Here is a 7449-nt window from a genome sequence, read left to right as displayed (position 1 = left end):
CAAAAAAAAAATCAGATTATTCCCCTCTGCCATTTGGTTTTGCAATTGACAATGACCATTTAGTTATGATGTCATCATCGCATCATCATTCGCCGATGAATCGTTTAGATTTTGGAGAAATTATTCCAATCCTTCATCAAATACATTGTTTTTATTTCCTTTGTGTGTGTGCAGACGACCTAATAGAGCATCTAATCCAATGATCCACAGGGTTAATTTCCTTAATAATGAATACTAATAATCAATGAATGATTCATAATTAATTAATGATTAATAAGTATTATTAATAATAAAGAAATGATTCATAATGATTAATAATGCATGACATTCATGAAGCCGATTGCTTTGTACTCCAGCAGACGGCGGGCCACTATCTCTGCTCATTTCCATGCATTCAAATACGTCCCCCTCTTATTCCTCGCGTGGCCTTTCATCACAAGCTACTCAAATTTATTCACATTATCTCCATTGATGTCAATTGTTCCTAGTTCTGTGCCGGATTTCGCTGGGAAATGGATTTTAATCGGCTTCAATGGGCCATGAAATACCTCCACTAGGCCTCGTCTTCCCTCATTTCCCTCCTTTCCTTATTATCGCGGATCAATTAATGAAGCAACAAAATAGATTTTAAATTTCCAGGCAGAGGAGGATAAACTTGACCTGCTTTCAACAGCCTTTTCCTGTTACTGGACCCTCAAACCCCCCCTTCCCCCAGCTCCCCCAATCAATATTAATTAATAGCTGGGTTAATCATTAGTGCGCACATATGCCAACCTCGTTTTCTAAGATGATTTTTTTTTTTGAGGTCAAATTGATCCAATGAAGCCAAGAGATTGTTTTTTAATCCACCCCCTGGAGCCATATGACAAATAAGATGTTTAAAATCATCAAAAAATAAATCATAAAATAAAAAAAAAAATGTTATATAATAAATGCTATCCAAATAAAATAATGTTATCTAAATAAAAATAAAATAAAAGAAACATTCTTTTTTTCTTGGGCAAAATCAGTGGATTTCAAGGAATATTTTAAAGTATTTTTAATATTTTTTAAATATTACGGTTTTCAAAAGCAGATTCTTTTTAAGGGTGGGGGCAGGAAACCAGTGGATTTCAGTCAATATTTTAATAATTAGTTTTTCAAAGGCATATTCTTTTTTGGGGAGGTGAAACCAGTGGACTACAGTTATTATATTTTAAGTTTCTTTAGGTAAAAATCAGTAGATTTCAGTCAATGTTTTTAAAATATTGTTCTTCAAAAGCAAATTTTTTTTGTGGTGAAATCAGTGAATTTCAGTCAACATTTTAAGGCTAATCAGTTTTTCAAAAGCTGATTTTTTAGGGGTTGAAATTAATTGATTTCGTTTAAAAACACTTGCTTTTAAAATAAATATGCCTTTTTGGGTTGAAATTGGTCTCAGCCATTATTTTAAAAATACTAATTTTTCAACAGCAGATTCTTTTTTGGAGGTTGAAAACCAGTCAATTGAGATATTTTTCTTTCCCTCAAAAATTCCTTTTCAAATTAATCATTTTTTAACAATTAGATCCTTATTTTTGCTGTTGATGTGAATGACTTGTCTACAGCTTTTTCTCCAGGAATCTCCTTATAAATATATTAATTAAAAAATAATTTTTCAAAAAGCAGATTTCTTTTTTCTTGGGCTGAAATCAGTCAATGATCTGTGAAATATTAATTTGAAATGCTATTTTTTAAGTGAGGGTTTTGGGGTTGAAATGAGTCAATTAAGTGGATATTTCTTTACACCTCTCATGCTTTTTTGGGGGCTGAATTCATTCAATTTCCACTACAGAAGTTTCCCTATTAATCTCCATATGAAACATTCCTTTTAGGTGAAAACGGTTGGATTTCAGACAATATTTTAATAAACAGTTGTTCAAAAGCAGATTCTTTTTTGGGGGGTGAAAGCAGTCAGTTCTGTGAGGTTTTCTTCTACCTACAGAATACTCCTTCCCAAACTAACCCCTTTTTAAGAAGTTGCTACGTTTTGAGGGTGAATCTGTTTGATTTTGTTGGCAGAGATTTATTCCAATAATCTCCATGTGAAGTAGTCATTAAAAATACTAATTTTTAAGAAAAAGCGCTTTTTTTTTGTAGGGTCAACTTTTTCCAGTGTCATCGTATGTATTCCAGGAATCTCCATAATAAACACTCATTGCAAAACTAATTATTTTTTCCCATTTCTGGCCCTCTTTTAAAGTCAGAATTGATTCCATTAAATCAACAGACTCGTGTTTTTCCAGTGATCTCTGTAAGAAACGTCCAGCACCAAAACCCCGCTTTTATAAGAACTCCCGAAAGTTGACAATAATGGGGGATTCCAGTCTAATGGGCAACTTGCCAGTGATTTTTTGTCCAAAATATTCATAATAATATAATATTACCCTTTGGAGAAATAACCCCATAATGAGGATATCTGCACACACGTATATCTCTCTCTATCCAGATATATGGGCAGATATCTATCTATCTATCTTAGATATATATCAGTGTGTATGTGAGTGAGCAAGGAAATAGATTATACACTATATTCATTATATAAAGATGTATATATTACTATAAGGATATTTATTGTACACTACAACATAGCAATATTTACATAGTAGTATATAATGTAAATATTAAGTGCACTACATAATTATACATTATGAGGATATTTGCACTTAATATATTTATAATATATAATACTATACATGTTAATTTAGTGTTTTATATAATATGCACATTATATATATATGTGGTATGTTATATAGTTATAGCTATGCGTGTGTGCTATATCTGTGTTATATACGTTATGTGTTATATCTATGTGTATTATATACATTGCGTGTTGTGTGTGTTATGTTATGTGCGTGTGTGTTATGTTACATGTTTTATATATTTATATATATGTTTTAGATATAGGTATGTGTATATCACACACGTCTATATACCCATAGATCTATATCTATCAAGTTATCAAAACTCTCTCTCTCTCCATACAACATCTATACATACACCCCCTCCCCCCCCACTGGACATTTTTCTGGGGATTGCTAGGAGAAAGAGTGATTTAACCCCGAGCCCTCTGTAAGAACAACCCCATAACGAGCATCGGGACGGGAGAGAAATCCAGTCTCATTCTAGCGACAGCTGCTGACTTCCACAACACGGGCCTTTCCCCAGGCATCCGCAATTCCTGCGATGCCCGAGCGCAGCGGGCTCCGAGACGCCAGAGACCAACCCCCCAGGTGCACGAGCAACACTGACCCACAATGGTGGGGGCAATTACTCCATCCTTAATTGATCCTCAACTAGCTGCAGCTCAGTAATGAGAAGACTGAGTGCTGGCCAGAGATTTCTGGCCCCCAAAACCCCATTTCATCCCAAATCCGTTTGCGATGTTTGGCAATTCCTTCCTTCAAGAAGATGTGTTGTTAAGGCCAATGCAGTCGAGCTTTGTTAAGTTTTCCCAGGGAGATCTGGCAGGACTAGGCCATAACAAGCATAACTGGGGGCAATGAAGGAGCCATTTCTAACCCCCGCCAGGACCCCGGACAGCTGGGTCCTCTGGAAGAGGAGCGGGGTCCTGGGGGTGGTTAGAAGAGCAGGGCACCGGGAGCCTGGATGCCTGGGCTCTCCCGCAGCTGTGCAACAGGAGCGGGGCGGTCTAGAAGACAAGGGGGGTTGGGAGCCCGGATGCCTGGGTTCTCCCCCACCTCTGTCCACCCATCCTCCTCCATCCCATGCAGGCCTTTGGGCTGGAAGACCCGGACCCTTGGGTTCCTTGCAAACAAGCATCCGGCGTGATGGCCACCGGGGCCTGAGCCAGGATCGGGACCGCGGGGCCAGAGCTGGCCCCTGCCCCTGCCATGATTGGGGCCGTGCCCAGCCTGGCTCTGGGCCTGTTTGCTCAGAGCTGTCGCCGGCTGTTTATTTGCTGTCCCAGATGAGGTCGAAGCCTGGACAGACCCAGCGGCTCCAGGCCAGCGCCTGGTCCAGACCCACGGGCGCCAGGGCCCACACCTTCCCTTCCACCGCCCGCGCCAGCCGGCCAGGGTGGGGGGGCACCGGCTGGCCAGACGCCTCTGGTCTCTTCAGCTCAGAGAGGGGATTTGGGGCTGGGGGGGAATCAGGGTGGGTGGGGGGAGCTGGGATCCCAGATGGGAGAGCAGTGGGGTCTGGGGGGTGAGAGTAGGGGCCCTGGAAGCCAGGATGCCTGGGGTCTCTGGAGGGAGAGGGGGTGTTTAGAGCCGGGATGCCTGGGAGCCCGGCCACTTGGGCTCTCTGCGGGCTGAGACTAGGGGGAGGCTGAAGCCCAGAGGGGCTCGATCCTGGGCCCTGAGGGTGGGGTGGGGCCGGGGCCGGGGAGCCAAGGCCGGGCGGGAGCAAACAGCAGCCCCGTTGCATCACTGCAGCTGGGACCCAGCAGTGCCGGGCGCCGCGGCGCCAGCCCCAGGCGACAGGGAGGCTGGCCAAGCCGGGGCACAGCCCCCTCCCCCCGGGGCCCTTCCCGGTGCTGCTGTCACAACAGCCCAAGGACGTGGGGGGGCAGGCCCGGATGCCTGCGTTCTCTCCAGCTGGGGGGGGGGGGGGTCGTCTGCCTCCCCCATATGCTAGCCTCACGCCCTGCTCCCCTCCCCGAGCTGGAGAGAGCCCGGGTGCCCCGGCTCCCAGTCCTCCCCGGCCCAGAAAATGCACACGCGGAGAAGCCAGGTGTCCAGGAGGCCCCTATCGAAGCCCAGGTGTCCAGGTGGGGGGCACCCAGACAGCCCGGGCGTCCCGGGTGGGCACACAGGCCTGAGCTCATTCCCTCCCCCTGGGGACAAAATCCACCCTCCCACCTCTACCTGCCCCCCCAAGTTCCCCCCCACCAGGAAAGAAGTGCACCTCTTCGCGCTCTCTCTCAGCGTTTTTTCTTTTATATACAAACAGTCGCGCGTCGGCTCCGAAATCGCCTCTTTTCACCTCAAAATCCTGGTTGCTTTCGGCTGTTCCCAACATCACCTCCATCTGGGGGCTGTGGGGGAGGGGGGGAGAAAGGGGCAGGGGGGTGTGGGGGGGTGCTGTCTCCCTACATTAACCTCCAATTTCTGCAAAGGCAAAAAAAAAGTAAAAATCCCTTTTTGAGGGATTTTTTATGCTTGATCCTTTTTTTTGTGCCTTTTTCTCCCATTTCTCTCTCCCACTGGTTCCTCCCCCACAAAAGAAGTCCAAAGCCACAAGCCTGGACCCTGGTTGCTCTTTTTTTTCCCTTCAAACCCTTTTTTTTTTTTTTTGTGGGTTTTTAAATTCTTTTCTGAGGCCAGCGCTCTCAAATCGAGTCCAGGTGTTTGGAAGGAAAGAAAAAAACCAACGTTTTGCCAGGGAAAAAGGAAACGTGCCTCAAAAAGCCAAGGTTTTGACCCAAAAAAGCTGGTGGCCAGTGTCCAAAACCCATTGCAGTGAAGATCGCAAGGGAAACCCCCCAGAATGGCAGGCTTTTGACCCAAAAGTCTATAAAGAGCCAGTTCCAAAAACGGCAAACGCCACGCCCCACCCCAAACTGCAGGCTTTTGATCCAAATACTGAGACTGACTTCCCAAACCCAAAATGCAAAGCCCCCCACCCCAAGAACTGCAAGTTCTTGACCCAAAAGTCTATTGAGATTGACTTCCAAAAAATAGCGAGGGAAGGAAAGAAAAACCCCCAGAATTGCAGCTTTTGACCTAAAAATCTATTGAGACTGACTTCCAAAAATGGTGAGCAAGGAAAAAGGAGAAACCCACCAAACCTCAAAATGGCAGGCTTTGACCCAAAAATCTATCAAGGCTGACTTCCAAAAAATGGTCATACGGGGGGAAACCCCCCCCCCACCCAGGATTGCCAGTTTTGGACCTAAAAATCTATCAAGATTGACTTCTGCACATGGTGACACGAGAGGAAACTCCAGAATTTCAGGGTTTTGACCCCCCAAAAAATCTATCAAGGTTGATGTCCGAAAACCATAGTTTTTAAGATCTGCAGAAGAAAAAAGCAGAATTGGGAGTTTCTGACCCCCCAAATCACAAAATATTGATTTAAAAAAGCTAACATTTTTGAAAACTGCAAGGACTCAAAATCATGGTTTTTGATCCAAAAACTCGTCCAAAGTTAACTTCCGAAAGCCACAACTGGTGAAAATGTGCAAAAGAGACCAAATTTGCTGTTTTACACCCCAAATCTCAACCAAAAGGACATCCAAAAGCCACAAATGTTGAAGATTGAATGAATTCCCCCCAGTGGTGTTTTTTGACCCAAATCCAGAGACCAACTCCCCAAAGCTTATTTTTTAAATAGTTGCAAGAAAATAAAAATCACATCTTTGATTTAAGAAATCCCACAAATTTGATTTCTAAAAGCCACAATTTTTGAGACTCTGGGGAGAAAAAAAAAAAACTCACCCAAATTTGTGATTTTTTGACCCAAAAATGTGACCAAAATTGATTTTCTATATAAGCAAAAAAAGACACAAAAAGTGCCCCCCAAAACCTTTATTTTTTGGGTCAATCCTGCTAAAAAAATCCTAAACCTTCCTGGGTCTCAGCTCTGAGCTCAGACCCTCTATACAGATGTCTTTTTTGCCACTAAATAATAAAATACAGATTAATTACAAAAAACAATCATCATCATAAAGAGAGAAAAAATGGTTAATTTTTTCCATGCTCTTGTTCTCACCTCCGTTAAAAAATAATTACAAAGATAAAGGAGCTGGGAACAATGATATCAACAGGGATATTTTTTAGGGGAAAAAACAGGGAAATTGACTAATAATTATAAATCTCTTTCTTTTTTGCCCCTTTGTGGGATTCTGTTTTAGGGGGAAAGAAAGGGATCTTGGCTAAATTATTATAAATCTATTTATTCCTGCTCCTCCCATGGGACAATTTTTTTTTAAGGGGGGTGGGGGGGAGGGAAATGGAGAAACTGTGTAAAATTATTACAAATGTATGTACATTTTCCCTTCATCAGGTATTTTTAGGGAGGGAAAAACAGGGAAATGGGCTAATTAGTATAAATTTCCCATATTTCTCACCCTCTAACAGTAATTTTTTTTGGGGGGTGGGTGGGTGGGAAAGGAAATCAGCTAATTATTATCAATTCCTGATATTCCCTCCCCACCATGAGGTAATTTTTTTTGGGGGGGGGGGGGGGGGGGCAGAAATTGGCAGTTATAAATTCCTGATCTTTCTCCCCCCAACATGGTCATGGGGGGGTGGAACAGGAAAATTGGTGAATTATTAACAATTCTTCATATTTCTCCACCAGTGGGGTCATTTATGGGGGGGGGGGGGGGGGGGGGGGGGATGGACGGGGACAGGGAAATTGACCCTACTGGGGGGGAGAAAGGTAAAAAATGTATAATAATTTGCTAATGGGGGGGGGGGGGGAGAAACAGGTGCATTGGTGAATTTAAAAAAAATCTTGCTA

This window comes from Alligator mississippiensis, chromosome 15, assembly GCF_030867095.1.
Source record: "Alligator mississippiensis isolate rAllMis1 chromosome 15, rAllMis1, whole genome shotgun sequence".
Taxonomy (NCBI): domain Eukaryota; kingdom Metazoa; phylum Chordata; order Crocodylia; family Alligatoridae; genus Alligator; species Alligator mississippiensis.
This window is presented reverse-complemented; position numbering follows the sequence as displayed.